Raw genomic sequence first — 21,808 nt, forward strand, 5'->3', positions numbered from 1 at the left:
CATGAGTTTACCTGCAGTTCCTCCTTCAGACCATTAGAGGTCATTGTCTCCTGCATATCGCAATGGTTAATCTCGACATGTTTCTCTCAGTCTGACAACCAGAAAGAGCCCAGAATGATATTTTGTCTTGTTATATTATTTTGAATTGATATTTTGAACAGTTCATTCTTATAAACCTTTTTTCCTGAAATGTTTTGATTAAATTGTGATTATGCAACAATTCCTCTTTTTTTTGCCTATTTAATGCAATTTTAAATGTGTTTTAGGTTTTCAGATACATTCTGGAGCCAATCAATGTATGTGCCTACTTCAGATACCTCATAATAAATTGATGAAGAAAGGCCCAAAAAGTGATCACTAATGGCTTCTAACAATTTGCATGGACTTACTGAACTCTTGCCAGCTGAGACCATGTCTTGCACAGTGGGAGCTGGGATGGTGTGACCAAAAGCAGGAAGGATGGGAGGTTGTCGGGTGTTACTGTACCTGAAGACAATCTCTTCCTTTGTGGTCTAAAAAAATAAACAGCTTGGGGTAGAACTGAGGTTATGATTATTATTATTGCAGGAGATGAAACAAAAATTAACTGAAAGCCACCATGAAATTAGCTAAATAAATGATTTATCCGTTCACAACATTATTTTTTGTTCTTTTTTATGTGCCATTGTAACTTCCCCCTCTTCCTGCAGCGACATCATGGGTGCTTCTCAATATCCCTCCTCGTCTCCTCGCTCCTCCGTCCTCCATCCTATGACCCGGAAAACAATCGAGCTCAGCCATCTTGAAGGACATCTCAATTCTCTAATTGCACCGCGAGGAACGAGGAGTGAGGAGGCTTCCTGAGGAGTCATGAGCGAGGATACAGGTGCATCCTTTGCGGAAGTCTTTCTCATTGAGAAACGTGACGCACGCATAAATTCTCCTCCCCCTTTTTATCTGTCACAATAATTTAAATGTATGCTTTACTGTTACAGATTAAATAAACTTTATATCTCATATATTTCAACTAGGCATCTTGCTTTATTAATATTTATTATATTTTTTTAAATAACCAAACTTTAACAACATGTGGTTAGATCCCTCGAGCGCAGCTAATGACGCTTTGAAGTGACGCTAAAGGGAGCGAGGATAAATCATTTCACTTGATTCAATTCCTCCGTCCTCTCGGCTGCGTCCGAAAACTGAAAAATGCTGCCTTCCGAGGACACATTTCAAGGTAGTAAGGCATCAAGGCACGTCCGAATCCAATGTTAGCTTCACTTCCTCTCTCATGAGATACCTTCCTCAGATCGATTTTTGAAGGAAGCATAGATGTATCCTTAGCTGCCTTTGATATCCCACAATCCTGTGCTTTCCATTCTGTGACAGTTGAGCTAGAAAAATAAAGATGGCGTCCGAAGGTTGCGTTTGCTGCTCAGTTTGTGTATAAATGTACGATTTTGATCAACATATTTCAATTTTGATATCATTTCTATCGAGAAATTACTACTGTAGTAATTAAATATTTGTTTAGTTCTCACCAAAGCTTGCGCTATATTACTGTAGATCATTAAACTGTTAAGCTGCCTCAGAAGTCTGTCCGAAATCAATTTCGTGAGGTACCTTCATGCACAAATGCTGCCATACAAGTCATTCTCTTATAAGATAGCGAGGCAGCAAGACAGCTACCTAGGTTTTCGGACGCAGCCCTCGTCTTTTCCTTGCGTCCTTCCCTGGCATCCTGGAGGGGTGGAGCTAAGACGCGAGGAAAGGAAGCAAGGAAAGGAAACGAGGATGCACAAATAAGAATTGAGAAGCACCCCTCTTCTCTGATGACGTGTTTACTCAGGGTTGCCAGGTTTTCATAATAAAACCCTCCCAATTGACCCTTCGCCGAGAGTTTGATTGACAAGCGATCTAACCAATCATAACGCCGAATCCACAATTTTGTCCAACAAAGCAATCAGGGGAGTAGATTAACCTCGGTGGACTTGAACTTGAAAAATGGTGTGTACTGACATCTTTCCGCGTTAATAAATTAACTAGTAGGAAGAGATGATTGGTTCACGAGCCGCTTGAGCTGAGACGCTACAGTGGTCTGTCACGACACATTAAAGAGCCACAAAACAGTTTTTATTGTTCGAATTTCTTAAAAAATTACACAGTTTGAAAGCTGGGACTTTGTTTAATATCATAAGAAACCTGCTCTGTCTTGTCTGTCGACGTGTTGTCAGGGTCCTCTTTGCTCCGCAATGTATTTTTCACTCTGTGTGGCGTGACAGCGCCATGGCTTGCCAAATTGCATCTTAAGGTGGTTACCCCTGTAAAAATCGCCTTCTGGGGGTTCTGGTTTTGGCAGGGTTCCCTTTGTAAAATTCACATTAGAGGGACTAAATACCATGTCATTAGGGGTCGCTTTAACTGGAAAACATGAAAAACAACCCGTGACAACAGTGTTAAAGTACCCCAATTCCACGGGAAAACAGCAGATTTGGCAACACTGTGTTTACTGGCGCGAGGACAGGAGAATGTGTCGCTCATGAGATGGACCAATAGCAAACCACAACCATCGAATCAGTTCCTGAGGGAGAAAATCATGTCCCATCCTACATTTTTTCTTGTTCACGAAGCCATTTAACACAAGAAAAGGCGACTTCTGTTTCATTGTGACTTGATAGTTGACAGTACAGACAGGTATGCAAGCATTTCACATTTCTTCTCACTTTTACAGCTGACGACAGACTCTCAGCAGCCTCATTCTTTTTTTATTCCTAAATCCTCAGCAGACGTCAGTATATAAATAACGCTATATCAGTTGGGAGATGCTTGTCATTGTTTAGCAGATGGTGATAAAACCTTAACACTCCATTAAACACATTTCAGTGCCCACCCTTCATTATCCCCTGAGCTCATAACTCAATTTAGCTCTATTTAGGGTTTCCAAAACGGTTCATGGCAGGGGCGATTCTAGGGTCAGAGCTTTAGGGGTGCTGAGCACCCAATGAGCCCCACTGCCACCACCCACCCTCTTTTCACACAAAAACAAAAAATATGTCTATTGAAAAATAACTTTATAATTTTAACATTGATTCAACTAACTCCAAAATCCAGATTTTTTTTTTTTTTTTTTTTTTTGTTGAGAACTTTTCAGAACACCAGCTTAATTGTGAGAGTTCACACAGACAGCCCCCTGTAACAAACACAAAACCTTCTTCACTCAGCTGGTTTTCCTGACCGTTAACTCCATGTGCCTCCTTTTGTATCAACAGTCATCAGATTGGTTACATTAGATTCAACTTTTTTGTCATTGAACAAAGTAACTGCATGCGTCTTGCGGAAGAACATTGTAACCGGCGCTACTTCTCTCTGTTTATGACTATGGACGAGTCACCCAGGTCCTGTGCTACTCCACAGCGGCGGCGACCCGCTGGACTAAAATAGTCCGAAAATAAACACTTATTATAGGCAGGGTGCGATTTGTGGGAAAAAAAAAAAAAAAAAAAAAAAACAGAGGGGGGGGGATGTTTTGAAAAGCTTTTTATTTATTTATTTATTTATTTATTTATTTATTTATTTATTTTTTAAATTTGTTAAAAACCACAGCGGAGCTATATAGCCTACTATTTTTGGCAGCTGTTACATAAACATTTTTACAAAAAAAAATCTTCTGATTTAACCTTGAGATTTGAAGTATTAGATAGCTTAGATATTTGCAACACTACAATGACACTAATAACTCTTCATTTCTGATAGAATTGTGAAATCAATCGGTAGTTATTAATAGAATAACGAGACACAAACCTTTACATTCAATCGCGTTTGGTCCCATTTATTTTTGATCACAGTGCATACACACAAACTTTTAGTCCAAAAGTGCGCACATTTGGAGAAATGCACGTTTACCTCAGATTTCATTAGATATAATACAAGCTGGGCCGTACGCAGGGTTTTAATAATTACCGAGGTCACAAAATGTATTTTGCTAGGGGGGGTTGGGGGCATGCTCCCCCGAGAAAAATTAGATTTCCCTGGTGTACATATGTGCATTTTAAGACGTTTTAAGGCCAACAAATTGGATAACAATAGCTTTAAAACCATGTCAACAAATACATGCATGCCTGCACAGTTTTGAGGCAGCTTTAATCGCATGTTTGGTAATTTCATGACTTAACTTACAACAGAACAACGACGGTCATTGCTCGCAGTTTCTTTTGCGCTTTATTTAAGCTATAATAAAGTAATTATGCAGAGCGCGCCGGCGCATTTGCGCAGCAATTCTTGAGTGCGCGCCACGAGCAGAGTACAACGGCTGATTGGACAGTCATGTTAATTTTTAGCGACATTTTTAGTTTTACCAACATAGCCTGACAACATCTCATCTGACTGCAGTTCACTGTTTTCAACTGAAGCTCGTCGTCTCCTGCACCTTTTCCGCGCTTGTTTGACTTGAGCCTGGCGCTGAGGCGAAGTCGGAGCGCGCGTCTGAAAAGTGTCCTGTTTGTTGTGGTCGTAAAGAGACAGTTCTATATAAACGCAGCGTTTTACTTGGCGATGTTTTAAAAAAAGATTTATATTTTTGGTATTTTATATGCTCTGTTGGTGGTTTGAGGAGTAGCATCACCCAGGGGGGATATTTTTTTTATACTGACTCCAGTAGGCTACTCACCGATATGGTTTCGGAATCGGAACAACTCTAGGTAAAAGGAAAGAAGTGTGAGAGCTTTGGAGCAACTTAGTTGATTCACAACACTACATAACGGGTTCTCACTCTGCGTGTGTTTCGCGCTGGATGACGGTCGTGCTGAGCGGTGCAGGTACAGAGAAGTAGAAGAAGAGAACAGGATGACACCATTTGCTAAGGGGGATGTTTTCATTTTCATCCTTAACACATACATTTTAAACCACAAACTACGGAGTATGTTTTGGACATTATTTAACCTTGTAAAAGACGAACAAAAATTTTAGAATAACAACATTTCTTACTCCAAGTTTTAGGGGTGCTGAGCTCCTTTTTAGGGGTGCTGAAGCACCCCTAAAAAGGGGCTAGCCTCGCCCATGGTTCATGGGCTGATGCAAAGCTAGGTAATTATATCGAATGTAAAATCAAAATAAACAAATAGGCCTGCATATAATCGTGCGATAATCGTGACAATTATCAAATCAAAGGCTGTGACTTAATTAAAGGCACAATATGTAAGATTTTTGGATTAAAATATCCAAAAACCACTAGAACAGTGTTATATATTTTGTTGACGTCTGTACTTACTTTATCCTAGATGTTTCCAACAATGTTTCAATCCAGAGAAATAAGCAATTTTAACCAGGATACGGACCGTGTATGTGCGTTGCCTATCAATAACATCATTACAGTGTTACCTTTGATTTCCGGTTTTATTTTGTAGAAACCATGGAAACACCAAAGATGCTTCAATATATTATATGTTGTATTACACAAGGGAACAACCTTTTGGATACATTTACACACAGAAAATTCTGTTTGAATCTCGTTTTCTTGACTTTCCGTGAGTAGCCTACCATGTTTTTACCATGCCATTTCTGTGTTTATATTTGAATATTTTTTTCTGAAAAATTCTGTAGTTAAATAATTGCTGAGGAATATAACTGCCACCTGCAAGAGCAAATATGATGCCACAGACACTGAATTGCACAGAAACCATGATAAATGCATCCATATCATTTTTTTCATTCCACTAATGCAACATGATATTCATATTGCATTTCAAGCTTCCTTCAATGAATCTAAATATAAAAAGCTTTCAGGAAGTGACACGCCTGTTGATGGTCTGTAATATGCTGATCTGTGATTTGATTTCGTTACCGCACAGGGCAAACCAGCAATGTAAAGTGATGCATTATGTGCTTTAGTCTAAAAATTCTCATCTGTATGATGGCTATATGATCAAACCAGAGTGCTCTGAAGTTCACACACTGATAATGGGAAAGTTTTAACCACAGAAACTCAATTAGCTACAGGTGACTGATGGTGAAAATAGAGTCAGAGAAATAAAATTAGTGTAAGAATTAATTCAGCCAGTTTTAGCTACTCTATTTTGGTTTTTGGTTAATTCTGAACTAGTTTCAGTTTCTTAAATTACATTAAACTGGTTCAGATGTGAAGCATCTATCATGGGCAGTGATTTTCCAGTCACACCAAACGGGTTAATCTTCATGTTTTCCATGTGACCATTTATAACTGTCTGTCTGTAAATATCTAAAATGTTCAGGTTTTTGAATATAACTGCTAAATGTGTATAAATCCTAAAGTAGGATGTAATACCAAAACACTGCTGGAATGAATACAATCTGAAACAAAATGCTTATACTGACACAGTAATTACACAATAGATATATGACCCCGAAAAACTATATAGTGACACCACTGTCTAGACATACTAAATAAAAAATTGTCATATGAAGCCCCCTTTGTTATTTTCCAGTCACATAAAATGAGTCACAGCCACAAGCAATGACCCAGAGTATCTAATTTTGTTTGGAAAATCTGCTTTCATGTGATGGAAGACAGGCAATAAAAGTCACTACATGTGACGTTTAATGACATTTTCTGTGGTTTAAAATAACCTCAAGGGTATTTTGTGGGATTTTATGTTTCCTCTGGAAAAGGCATCAGGTAAACACAAGGCACCATTACAATACAAAGATTTGGTAGGGTCCTCTTTTCAGGAACTTGTGTCTAAATTTAATTAAACTATATAAAATAATCACCAATAAATAATAGAGTAACATAACTGTCTAAATAGCAAGTAATATCAAAGACTATAGACAAAGTCCCTTTAAGACAAGTCATTTCACTCGGCGGCCATCTTTGCAGCATCATGCAGCTCCTATCTCTTTGAATGGGGAAACATCAAATTCTCCAAAACTGTTCAACAACCTTACGATTAAATTTCATATTTGAAATCACCAATCAAATCAAACAACAACTGTCTCATAATTTGTTTTCCAAATGCTCGAATCATGACAAAAAAACCCGGTATTTTTCAGGCTGGATCAAGCTAATGCGCATGCGCAGACGTAAATGCGCGTCTCCTGTGCCTCATTTCGGAGGAGTGTGTCTGATTGTTTCTATAGAAACCGGTGCTTCTAACGGCCGCTGCAGTGACGCGATGACTTTACCAGTCGGTGATTGGCTCTTATTTTTTAGAAGGCGGGACTTATTCCGCCATATTGCGCGTTACACTTTCTCTCATTCAAAACAATACGAGTGACATGTCTTGTGTTATAGAGTGCCCCAGGGATGACGCGTTTTTGTAGGCAAAACCCGGAAGCGAGTTAGCATTTTAGGACTTCCGGTTCCAACGCCGTCAAGTCTATGCGTTTTTTGAATGGGTTTTTGCTAAATCGCCTGAAATAAGGTCTGTGGTAAACAAAGCCTCTAAATACTTTCACGTTTTGATCTATGACATAAAACACACTAGTTATAACCCACTTGTGATTTTTTAAACTTTTACTGTGTCTTAAATTCGGCGGTTGCTAACAAATTGCTAAAAGGGACTATTTCCTTTGGCGGGGACTTTAGACGTCATCATGACAAACAGGACATTTGGACAGCATTTCTCATGAAAAAGTGGATAAGTATTCATACACAGCGCAGATCATAATCAGTGAGCATGTTTTTAAATAGAGTTGTTTTCTAAATAAAGTTTGAGGACGCTTGGTGGTGACGACGTTGATCCGCGACCATGGTGTGCTGTAGTCCGTTTATAGCCTACTGTTAGCCTTTTATATCTGACCACTTTATTTAGGCTTCAAAATGTACAAATGTTGTGTTAACTTGTAAAGATTATCTTGATAGACAAAACGTGTAAGTGTCATAACCCTTTGTTAAACACAGAGCTTATTTTCTGCGATTTTCCAAAAGTCTATGGGAAAAATGAATAGGCTTTCAGTCGAGGGAACCCATGCGCTGCTAACTTCCGGGTTGGCCTACAAAAACGCGTCATACCTGGGGCACTCTATTCTATACCAAGCGGCAACCTCCCCCTTTCTCTCGTGAAGCCAATACGGAAGTAACTTAAACTGCGATTCATCGACTGGCCGCTAGGGACAGGCTCCAAAAGAGAGCAGAATCTCATAGAGTCCCATGTTAAATTGGCCAAGTTTATAGCAGAAAAAAACATGTTTACAAGTTGGTTCAAATTGTGGTTTTGGTCTATACTGCTATTTTTGCCCTTCATGACAACTCTGAGGGGGGTGAATTTTTTTATAACTTATCCGTTTAAATTATATTAAGCCTTAAAGTTCTGCATAATTAAGGGCGTGGTCACTTGAGTGACAGGTAGATTGCGCTGCTGTCTGTGAGCCGTCATGTTACCTCAGCTGCCGCTGAATTTGGCATCTCAGCCGTATTTGTGCTCGATTATTTTATACAATTATAAAATATGGCTTGCTGCATAATATTCGAGACTGATGTGTGTCTGTGTAGATGTGCATGCATGGGGAAGAGACACAGGACACACGTTGTTGGATCGTGGCATTGGCTGAAAGTTTTGGTTGTGAGATTTACTGCAATGACAATGGTGGGAGGATATCAAAATCCGACGTCAGCACTGCTTGGATATTATAACTAAAACTGCTGCACTATTTTGAAAAAAATATACTTTGGACACAGGCTCATTTGTTTGTTAGATACGATCACTGCTCAGATTGCATCCTTTCTTGAAGAACCATGACAGAGAGCAGATCATTCAGAAGAAATGTGACATGTTTTTTTGTTTTGCAATGGACATTCATATTTTACCCAAGTGCCACGGATTGGATTCATCTCGCGATCTCTATTTCATTATAAAGGTATGAAGTCCCATTTGATTTTCCATGTTGCTATTTGCACAACCAACACTACTGGTGTTGGAGCATCTATATCTTAAAGAAACACCATAGCTTGACAGTAAACCTTTAGAACGTTCTGATGATAAAACTTATCTTCATTAATATTTTAGATCGTATCTAAGATAGATAGATAGCTCCTTTGCTGCTAACATGGTCACGTCGAGCTAGGCGGGCGTGGTTTCAGCAACCAGTCATATCAGCTCAAACCACCTCCCCGCCTCTTTGCCCATTTTCAGTTATCCGGGAGTGACGTGCGGTGACGCGCAGCAAAGATGGCCGCGGCCTCATTTAGGCGTCAAAACTGCTGTTCAGAACTCTATGGGTGACGTCACGGACGCTACGTCCATATTTTTTTACAGTCTATTGCTGCGTTCACGTCACATAGTATTTACCGGAATCTTGAGATAACAACACGTGACGTTATATTCGGAGCTGTTCACGTCCTTTTGGTCCTTGAACTGGGAATTAAGCGTTTCCATGGCACCACTATCAACGCCTAAATGAATCTACAGCAGTCAGGTGGTACAGCAGCCACGTGGTACATCTGGGAGCTTTCAGAAAACTCCCAGCTTACAAGCTGTAATTACGAGCTCTACGAGGACGTGAACGCTTTTTACAAGCAAGAATCTCCTAACTACAGGAATTACGAGGCCGCGTGAAGGCACCTTATGTTCTATCCACAAGTTTCCTACGCCCCATGAGGCCTTGCGTCAAACGTGGGAGCGTCTTCCGGTTCGAAGTAAACAAGCTGGACGTGACACTCATTCATTTAACAGTTGACAGTCATTCAAGATTTAACGATCCAAACTTGCGAACGTTTGTTTTTTACTTAAAGATTTAAGATTCCGGCATCAATATTTGAACAATGTTTTACAATAAAAAAAATGTTACAGTAATAGTAATGTATTAATTTATGTCGAGTGCACATCAATCATGCTAAATCTAACTGATATTTATATAGACATGAAAAGAAAACACAGACCTATTCAGTTGCGCCTGCTTCCATTTATTTGCGATCACAAGAATGCAAAAAACAACTCCACTAAGGCTTTTAAATTCAAAGACTTACACATTTAGAAATATGTTGATAACATACCCTATGTTTACGTCACTTTTCGGAGCATTTCTATTTATTTTCCTCTAAATTATGCGATGATTGCTATCCGAGGATGTTTGCGCGATCTCTCCGTCTATCTATCCTGATCCTTTCAGCCAGAGCAACAGAGGGAGCTCATGAGAAGACAACGGGAGTTATGAGTTATACGAGTTAACCGGAGTGTGTGAATCTGTGAAAGATATGCATTTGTCAGGAATCAACAAAGGCACAGGGAAGAGACAGATAAAAAATTAAACCAAATAAATACACGATTATAATCACATCTTCATTCCTCAAGCAGTCTCTGATATTTTCCATAAACGTGTGTATTTATTATCGCAATGGTTAACATAAGTAGCCTTTAGCATCGCATACAGTGGAAACGCGACTGGCTCTGGCACGCACGATAAAAAAGGAGTAAAATATAACATCATAAGGCTTTGGTGCATCAGTGACGGGAAGTACAGACAGCGGGTTGTTCAAGTATTGCAGGGTCAGGATGCTCTAGTCATGCAGCAGCACTTTTGTGGAAGGTCAGTAAAGTAAAGAGCAATTAAGGCCACGAAAACTTTATTGTATTGTGATATTATTAACTAATAGGGCTGCACGATTTGGGGAAAATGTCATATTGCGATTATTGAGGTCAATATTGCGATTGCGATATGCGATAGCGATATAATAAACAAATAGTATCAGGAGTCATCTTGCTTGGTTCTCAATGAAAATACACACACAGATTACTGATAATGCTGAAATGTGTATTTCTTAACTCAAACTAACAACAACAACAAATAAATGCACAGTGTTATAAAATAAAGTATAAGGTCTAACTGTAGTATTAATTTTCATGCACAGAAATGTAATAATTAAATGTAAAATGACACTGGTCACTGTATAAATTTAACCCTCTACAGCACAGCGTTGCCCTCAGGCAATGGAAAGTTTTCTTAAGCCCTATGTTTAGTAAATATTTCTTTAAATGATATCAACCAATTAGAAAGGTCGAGAAAGTACCAAATAACAGTTCAGTAAGGTGTTGGAGTCAATATCAAGCACCATTTAAAGGTGGGACGTCCTGTTCTGACACATGGTCACAGGAGCACATGGTGTGAGAAGAAGGCAATATTATTTGCTTTAGTAATCTTATTTAAAATGACATGAACTGTACATAAAAAATATGTGTGTGTGTTTGAAGGTGTAGAGAAGCCTTTTGTCAGGTTTTATGAAGTTTTTTTTATTTTGCATGTTCAGAAATTCAGTTTTTCTTTTCGTTGTGTGATAAGGGGTACTTTTTGAGGAGGTTTTAGACAGTACCTCTCATTGGCAACAATGTATTATAAGAAGGGAAGATGCAAGGTTCCTGGGTGTGCAGGAACACCCAAAGTGATGTGCAAAAATTGTAACATACACCACTATGTCACAGCAGAGAAGAAGTGCTTTTTGAAGTTCCGTACAGAGTGAAATCTTATTACATGAAGTACATTATATGGCATAGCACACTACATGATACAGACCTATGCATGTATCAAATTCAATACATCAATGTCTTTCAAGTGTTTTTCCCTTTTTACTTAATGATTTCTTGAATTTTTTTTACAAAAAAAAATTGATTTTGATGATAATTTTCTCTATGACTCTGTACCATTGTCGCACAACGTTGCCCCGAGGCAACGAAAAAATTTTTTTTAATCAATAAAATGTTCCCAAAAGAACCAAAAAATTATGTGGAATATTTTTTTTCATTTGCCATCAACATGTGTGCAGTAGAGGGTTAATATAGATTAATCTTTGTTAAAGCTGTGTTTTGGTGTTTGATTTACATGACAGACAACAGCAGGTATTTATAGGTTGCTGTCACTTTAAGAGTAAGACATGCACGCACACATCAGATAGATACACATCTGAATTCTCACCTCCTTCACTTAAGACATTAACCGAAAGTGTTTACGAGAAGACTTGCTGAGAGAGGTATTTTGACTGACAAAATGCGTGTATGTGACCATCCAAGTGCATTGAGGACGCGAAAGAGAAATCAATTTGGAGTTTGCGAGCTATAACGCGCCTCTCTCTCTCTGTGCGCGTGAGCCTTGTATGTATGTGCGTCATGTGCGCACCGATAACAGCGCTGCGTGCGATACCGAATTAAATCCTTTTGCCTCTTCTAGCGCGCTGGAATGGTTTTATTATATCTATTTCATGTGTAAACTAGCAAGACAAACACGTTCAAATGATAACCTTTCACTCTATTGCGGTTAAAGTTGCAATTGATCCGCGAAACACATGCGTCCCGAACCGTGGGCCTTGGTCCGTACGGATCACGGATCAACAACGATCCGTTTAACCACCACTAATCTGGGTTTATAATCTTATAGCCAAAATATCGCCATGCTACCATACAGAGGTAGCATTTTTTCTTGCCACCAGTTCAGTGACCGTTTGCTCCGCATCCATCTACCTGTTCTCTGCGCTGCACACCGGAAAAAGTCATGACATGACCGTGCGCGCCACACGTGCCACTGCTTAAACTGAAACTGACTGGTCTTTTTGTTAGCAGTGTATAAAATGGGCAAACGGCTCTCAGAGAATGGGTTGTCGTGTCCACACATGTATTTATTTATTTATTAAATTATTATTATTATTTTATTTCATAAAATCGCAGCATTTTGCGTCATATAATCGCACAAGCTTGACATCGATTGCGATTGCGATATGATTAATCGTGCAGCTCTATTAACTAATAATGTAGTAAACTGAGATGTTGTCCCTGAGCACCGTAACGACATCTCTCATAAAGATTTGCAACTTTACAAAGTAAACAATGATCCAAAAAACGCTTAGCCTCTTCGCTAATTAGCACACAAAATACCATTGGTATGCTACTTCCGCCGCCTCACCGGAAGTTGTACCCACGTTCACTTTTACAGTAGCGCCCCGCGGAAACAGGTGGATAGTCTTTGCTCACAATTTGATGTTTCCCCATTCAAAGAGATAGGAGCTGCATGATGCCCAGGATGCCCGAGAGGCGTTTCAAAGATGGCCGCCGAGTGAAATGACTTGTCTTAAAGGGACTTCCCAGCTAGAAATGTTATTGTTATAAGAATGTTTTGAGAACATTATGCTATGTTCTGGTAATGTTTTCAGCGGCAAGTTTTATTTTTGTTCCCAGAATATTCTCCTAAAAAGGTACAATAACATTATTTAAAAACATTGTAAAAATGTTTTGTGATATCATTGTTAGAACATTATCCCCTAACATCCTTATAACTTTTTAGAGGGAAGTTTCCCATCGGGCACTGGATGTGGACTCCAACGTCACCCCTAGACGTCAAATTTTGATCGGAAATGAAAATCAGGTATGCATTGCGGCATGAAGTGTGTCACCATTGTTGAGATTCATATGCCGATTCTTGATGTCTCTGTGTGTTTAAGTGGCTCAGTAGTTCAAAAAAGTTTGTGTACAGTAGAGTTTTTTTTTTAATAGAAAAATTTGCAGATTATTTGATTAAAACACTGCTGGTTGTCATGCTGCCAATATATATATTTACTTATTCTCTTTGACATACAACACAGTTTATCCCTTATGTTGTGTTCGGGTCATTTTGACCCGGAGAGGATTTTCTTTTTCCCAAATATGTTAGATAATGTTATCGCAGTGGACTAAAACTCAGAGCAGAACTACTTCCCAACATTTTTGGGATACTTTTTGTATTTTTTTTCCTCACCTTGTTACACTTGTGGTGTTCCCAAAACTGACAGGACTACAAAAAATAGCTTATAAATCTCTTGTTATGCTATATTTTCAACAAAATTGGATTCAATCTTTTTGTCAAGTTGTTTTCTTTTAATTAGTACAGGGTTTTTTTTTTTTGTTTTTGTTTTTTTTGGCACTCGTAATGTAGGAGTAGCGTAAGCTTTGATGCCTCTTGCGGTTTAAACAAATACGGCTGGGCAACAAACTGAAGCTCCTCTTCTCTAATATCGAAATCCTCTGACATTCCTCTTCAAAAATTCTCGTTTTAGACTTCTAATTCGTGACCATCTTTATTGAGATAAAAAGAGATTTAGATGCCGATGTCATTTGAAAGTAATAGTTTGTTTGATGGTTTGTCACCATCACGGAGACTGGTGTTTGCATTAGTTGGGTAGTTCGACTTAACTTTATAATATTAGTTTTTCTTTGGTTGTTTTAACTGTTTATTATGGCAAGTACAGCAAAAGAAAAGATGTTCAGGTAATGTTAGCTATTTGTTGATGATAACGTTTTTATCATCACATAGAGGTTTGATAATCTGACTTCACCCAATTTAATCCATGGTATGAATTTCACATTATTTGTTATAACAACTCTGTGATTCTATAGTATTGGATCTATCAGCATTTTTAAATCAGATAATATCAATTATTAAAATAAAAAAACATGCACACAAAAATTGTAAATTCCTCCAGCATTGAGACACACTCAAACATCAAGAATGCTTCATGGTGCATTCTGGGTGCACCATACAAAACTCATCCATGACTCCCAGAATGCATTGCGGCATGAAGTGTGTCGCCATTGTTGAGATTCATATGCCGATTCTTGATGTCTCTGTGCGTTTAAGTGGCTCAGTAGTTCAAAAAAGTTTGTGTACAGTAGGGTTTTTGTAATAGAAAAAATTGCAGATTATTTGATTAAAACTGCTGGTTGTCATGCTGTAGAAAAATACCAACACAATCAAAAATATGAAATTAATAACATAAATTAGACTTTGGATGAGACCAGTTGATCAGACCACTATGATGATCATATATTTACCATCAAAATCATCTGATCACAATTATTTTGGCTGTTTTTTACATAACAAACACAGTTATGACAGCCAATCAAACACTAACATTTCAATGTCAGGTCAAACTGCCCAACTAAAGCAAACACTTATCTCTATAATGGTGACAGCAAACCTAACTATTATTTTTAATAAAACATCAACATCTAAAGATCTTTTCATTCTCAACAACAACTTTTGTACACTACAGAAATAAAGTCAATCTGGTTTAAGTGAAGCTGGTAATGCTGTTTTTTGAGTTGCTTAATAATGTTGAGCTTGATGTCAAACAAAGGTTGGGTTTTCACTTTCAACCAAAATTTGAAGTCTAAGCAACATTTGAGTCCACATCCAGCAGCCAATGGAAAGCTTTCAGCTAAACTCTTCATAAGAATGTTAGGTGATAATGTTCTATCAATGTTATCATTAAACATTTTTAGAATGTTTTTAAAGAATGTTTTCCTAACTTTTAGCAGAACGATCTGGGAACTAAAATAAAACTTGCTGCTGAAAACATTCCCAGAACATTACAAATTTCTAGCTGGGTAATATCTCACCTGCCTGCTGACGTACATAATTTCTGCACCACGAGCTCTACCGAATGGAACTACAAAAAAATGTTACGAAAACGTCTATAGAGCTGTCCACAACTCACGCCATTGGTCGGTTTGCTCAAAACAAATTAGCTGAATCTTCATAGTGCACAGATGGGTCATTTCTACAGTTTGGTGGATTTTATGTCCCCATGAAACAATACTTTATATTTTACATAAAATGCTAATCAACTTTAATGCTACATGGGTTTCCATGCATAGATGTACCCCATTTAACACAAATTCATAATGAATTAGTACCTAAAAATAATAATAATAATATTATTTTTTTTTAAAAAACACTTGACGTGCAAATTCCCTTGTCCCCAATAATCTTTTCTCAACTTTACTTTGAAATAGATGTTACATATATATTTCTAAATTAGCAAATTTAAGTATTAGTATATATATTTACTTATTGTCTTTGACATACAACACAGTTTATCCCTTATGTTGTGTTCGGGTCATTTTGACCCAGAGAGGATTTTCTTTTTCCCAAATATGTTAGATAATGTTATCGCAGTGGACTAAAACTCAGAGCAGAACTACTTCCCAACATTTTTGGGATACTTTTTGTATTTTTTTTCCTCACCATGTTACACTTGTGGTGTTCCCAAAACTGACAGGACTACAAAAAATAGCTTATAAATCTCTTGTTATGCTATATTTTCAACAAAATTGGATTCAATCTTTTTGTCAAGTTGTTTTCTTTTAATTAGTACAGGGTTTTTTTGTTTGTTTTTTTTTTGTTTTTTTTGGCACTTGTTGATCGTAATGTAGGAGTAGCGTAAGCTTTGATGCCTCTTGCGGTTTAAACAAATATGACTGGGCAACAAACTGAAGCTCCTCTTCTCTAATATCGAAATCCTCTGACATTCCTCTTCAAAAATTCTCGTTTTAGACTTCTAATTCGTGACCATTGTTAAGCCTGCCACCATATAACATTCAGGGCCTCTACAATAATCTTAATCAAACCTGGTTCTGACTGAAATGCTTTTATCTTGTGCAAAATGGCACAAAGTCACACTTTTGGTGTTCCCAGTCAAAAACGACCGGCCTACAAAAAATAGCCTATCTTTCTATGTGCTATTTTATCACCAAATATTGGATTATAATAATTTAAAAATAACCACCCATTGAAAATGACTGGGGGAGATTGAAAATAAGAGAAACATATAGTGTTCAGGAGAATGTTCATCATATTCATGTTCACATATGTACTGTACATGTGCTTGCAAAGATAAAGACCTCAGACACTTGCGCTACCACACACACACACACGCATACGCAAACACATTCATGTACACAAACAATTACACAGTATTACACAGGCTTTCTTCTTCACAGAGATTAAATTTATCCTCAGATCAATGAGGCTCAGATCAGTGAGGCCTACGATCAGTCAGTTTCAAAAATAAACACAAAACCTGTCCTAATTGAAAGAAAACAAGTAAAAAAAAAGACTGAATCCAGTAATTGGTGATAATATAGCATAAAATATAGCATAACGAGCGATTTTCAAGCTATTTTTAAAAGGCCGGTCATTTTTCACCGGGAACAACAAAGGTGTTACAGTGTTTTCAACACAGCATAAGGGTTGTGATACATTTTTGTGTGTGTAAAACCATTCAATTACTTTAAAACTTCAGTCCACCCTGTATTATTAGAGCTGTTTGCCCTTTAAAATCTTACGTGTATGAACTACTAACCTCGCTACAGATTTGATTTAAAGGTGCTAAAGAGGATCTTTACGTCGACTGAGAAACCAAAGACTGTTAGTTTTTGAAATTAGTGCATGCGTAAGAACAACCCCCCTCCTTCACAGCTCATTTCGAGGGAACGCCTCCCAAAACTCGTGCACGAGTATTGGAACACGAGTGTTTACCACCGGCATTCGCTGTGTCGTGTTAGTGGATTCATTATGTCGGACTCACCGCAGGTAACTCATAATCTGCAGTTGTTATTCCTGTCTCCTGACAAAAACATTGCATGCGGCGCCTGTGGAGTGTGGAAAGTTACTGGAGCGATTGACAAGCCAGAGGGCCAATCGTTTACGCGATGATCACGTAAACAATTGGCTGTTGTTTTTAAGGCCCTACCTCGTGCACAGATGATGTATATTAATATTATTCCTTTCAGTGCACCTAATAAATAGTCTTTTATCAGTTAGTAAAGACAGTTTCAAGTAATATTGCAAAAATGTATAAAACAAAACATCCTCTTTAGCACCTTTAATTACTGATTCATATTTTCATCTATGGAGACCAGGGTCCATATTCACAAAACATTTTATCTTACCACTAAGAGTTCTCCTAAATAGCAGTAAAAGTTCTTAGCTAAAAGTTTTCTCTTGAAACCTATTCACAAAGCTGCTGAGACAAACTTTTACTAAGGAGAGATAAGTCTTAAGCTAAAAGAAAGGGTGGGGTTGTCCTTGTTGCTATAGATGATGTCAACACACTTACTATGCACACAGTGATTGGCTGATGGGGGACGGGTCTCTGTCAGCGATTTAATCATAGATATATTTTAGAATGAGGCATCATGACGTTCGGATTTTAAAGACGTGTCGCGGCGCTTCTGTTGCTGTCTGGGAAACTAGTATAAGTTGAGCTAATTGTCAGCCTCTTATACGTCCATCTCGAGAGATTGCAGAATTCAAGCGTCAAATTTTGTTTTAAAAACAAAGTTAGGGAGGAACGGTCTATCTAATCAGCTCAGGCATGCATCCCTCCCTTGGCCACCCTGACTTCTCACTCTCGGCTGGTTCTTAATCCCAGGATATGGGGGAGTAGTCTGGGAGTCTTTGGAACGCACACCATACTTCTTTTTATTTTCAACTTGACCACGATTTTTTTATTCTCCATCATTCAATACACTGTAAGAAAAATGATGAGGACATTGAAGATCTTGATGTTTATTGCAGCAGTGACAAAGTACATGTAGCACCTTGGGTTCATTGGTGTCGAAATGAACCCAGAACATCCAAATCTCAAGCCTTTTATCCTGTTACAGTTTACCACTCTTCATGTAAATGTAGTTGCTCATGTTTTACAAGCTGTGGTCTGTATGATAATGAAGTTGTGACACACCCCATTGTCTGAGATGGTTCTCACTGTCCCACACCTATTCCCATTCTACAATAGATGACCATTTGGTCAGAATGTGATCATTCCAAATGTTGCAGAAGCAACATAACTGTTGACTTTTTTCTCTGTAATAATTAAGCCATTTTGGGGATGAGCTCATTCTAAAATATACTTTGGAGTGGAATCTGGGTTAAGGCAGACTACAATTTCTTACAACACTTTGCCTGTACATAAATGAGCCTTTATGTTATGTCATTGCAGATTAAAATCTGTAAAAAATCAAAATATTTATTGCATTTATGAAGAAAAGGCTCTGCATCCAAGGCTCTATCACCTATTGCCTCAATGGTGTACACAGTGTCTGTGCATGGGTGGATTGCTGAGGCGTATTGCCGGTAACAACTATTTTAGGATTGTTTGTGATTTGGTCTTAGTGAAGTAGGAGTCCTCTTGACTACACTTAACTTTTCATGGATTTAGTAGCTAGTTTTAGCTCTAAAATGGTTTGTGAAATACTCTTAGAGCTAAAATTTAGGAGTCCTAATTTTAGGACTAACACGCCTAATGTTACATAACGGTGGTGTGTCCATAGTAACAGATAGTGGCGGGAAACTAGAACAAAGAAGCACTTGACAGAAGAAAACAAACAAACTGAAAGTTCAAGTGGAGTGTGGATGTGACAGATCGCCCCCTCCCAAAAGGTGCATCCTAGCGCCGTGGAGAGGATATGAGGATGATGAAGAGATGTAGATGACGATGTAGGAGGCGGTTCAGGAGGTTGACGGCCTACCGGGAGGAGGCAGAACACAAAAGTCCAGGGTTGAGAAGATGGTGGAGTGAGCCAAGGTGGAGCCTTTGAGCAGAGGTAGATGTTTGCTGACCCAGGCCACAGCTGAGACTGTGTCCCATGGCAGCGATGCAGGAGGGAGGAGCCATGGAGATGTATTCACTGGCGCCACCATGGGGACGACCGGAGGCGACATCGATGAAGAAGCCCACCGCAAAGCAAGAGAGCCGATGTAGAGAAGGGACTCCGAAGATCTAGGCGGCTGCGACGTAGCCACAGTGATGACCCCCCGAGATGGTGGTAGGGATCCGGAGGGCAACCGAGGGCGGAGGTGGAGCCTGAGGGAGGGAGGAGCTGGCCGAAGCTGAAGGGGTGGAGGGCCGGAGAGTAGTGACCGGCCCGTAAGTCTGTAGCGTAGGTGTAGCGATGCCCGACCCAGGTGGAGCCGACGTACTGAGGGAGTCCGGAGAGGCTGAAAGCCCGATGGTCTCTGCCGACATCGAGGGAGGAAGGAGCGTAGGCGCAGGAGTTGGGGCGACGGATCGAGGAGGAGTGGAGCATGCAGAGGCAGAAGGTGGAGCCCAGGGCTTCTCACTGCCATGAAGAGATGGCTCCCAGAGGACCCGAGGTGTAGACTCACCACTGAGAGGAGGCGCTGAGGGACTGATGGGAGGCATCGATGATTGGATGACAGGATTAGTTGGGGACTGGGGCAGAACTTGTAGAGCAGAACAAAATCCAAAAAACAAAACAGACTCCATAGTATTCTGGAGAGGTAGTGGATGAGGGAGGCTGGGGGGACCAACACATTAGGAACATGGCAGACAGATTCAGGAGGTAACAGAGGGGGTAGCAAAACAACCTCTCCAACATAAAAAAAAAATTCTTCCAGAGCGGTAGCCGAACACTCACTCTCAGTGGTGGGAGGGTGGGCGGTGCTCATCTCCATCCCGTCGAACTCCACTAGGACTCCCTCAGCGATGGTTGAGGAAGCAGGCTCACACACCTGGTCAGGCACGCGTCACTCAGGCTCCGTGGCGATGTTAAGCTCGGTCGCTCTTGTGTGTGCTCGCTCGTACGTCACAGCGGAGCTCATTGCCTGCGGTGAGCTCAGGCTGCCGATCCCCGCAGTCGAGGTGTTGTTGGCTGGGCACTGGGTAGCTAGTGGGGTTGGTGTTGTCATCAACGATGTCCACTGTGAGAGGCGAATCACAGGACACCAGCACCCACTCTACGTATTTCATGAAACTCCCTCGAGGCCCTTCCCCTGACAGCTGCGCTTTGGTGGCGGTGTTGAGGCGGTATATAGGAAACTGCAGAGGCAGCTGTCCGGGAAAGTTGTAGATGAGAAAATCTTCTAAATGTGGCTCAAGGGAGCGGCCCTTCTGCTCAAGGCAAAGCAATTGCATTGCTGCAAAGTGATATAGTGCAGGAGGAAACCAGAAAAATGTAATCAAAAAAAAAAAAAAAAAAAACAACGCTGATAACACAAACACACCACTTATCTTTTGTCGGTCGGGTCTTCTGTTACATAACGGGTGTATCAAGCACACCACGAGGAAGAAAAGAGTTAAACAAGTCTTTACTTGATAAGCCACAGGGAGAATCCAGATAAGAATATACACCAACTCAGAATAAACGAGACTCGACAAAGACACACCAACAGAACTGAACTGATATACAGAGACGAATGAACTAAAATGACTAACAGCTGTGATGAATATGATTAGTGTCCATAGTAACAGATAGTGGCAAGAAACTAGAACAAAGAAGCACGTGACAGAAGAAAACAAACAAACTGAAATTTCAAGTGGAGTGTGGATGTGACACCTAAGAGTTTCTCCTAAATGGGCAAGTTAGGTGCTACTTAGTCTCAGCCTCAGACATTACTCCCACAGACCGTTGGCTGAACATTTGATGCATATGGCACAATTATCTAGAAACACTTCAGGAGTTTCAAAGTCGTCATCTGGTTGGTTGAATTCTACAGGATGTCCGGGAGATGTGTGTGTCGCATTCTTTGGTCCACCTGGAAACAAATGGTGTGACACCAAACCCCTTCGTGGAAGAAGAAAGCCATCGTATTTACAACTGTGACAATAAGTGCTTATCAGGATCAACTTAACGTTGGATTTTCAAAAGTATGTGAAGCTTGCAGCTCCACTGTTGCAGTAAACTTGCACAATGTTCTTGAATTAATAATTTATTAGATGTACGCCGGTCTTATAGAGACATCAACTTTACATTTCCACGCCCCTAAACATGATGCGGAACAAAACAAACTGTGATTGGTTGCGTTACATGTCAGTCAAATGTCCTCTTGGGCGGTCCTTTGCCAATGACAGCTGTGATAGAGTCCAGACCTTATGCTGTCAGTCTGAAGGTCTGGCTATGTGAGACTAGGATCTGCTTAGTCTTAAGATGTTTTGTGAATACCGTGGTCTGCACGACTTCAAAGTCTGAGTCTTGCTCCAGCTGGCCAGTGAGAGATGGTTTATGTTATTATCAGTTTGAGATTTTGAAAATAGTCCTCTTCCTGGAATTTGTTTTTATTTTAAAACTAAAACTCCCAGTGCCTTTCTGTTCTTAAA

This window comes from Megalobrama amblycephala, linkage group LG15 (genome assembly GCF_018812025.1).
Source record: "Megalobrama amblycephala isolate DHTTF-2021 linkage group LG15, ASM1881202v1, whole genome shotgun sequence".
Lineage (NCBI taxonomy): Eukaryota > Metazoa > Chordata > Actinopteri > Cypriniformes > Xenocyprididae > Megalobrama > Megalobrama amblycephala.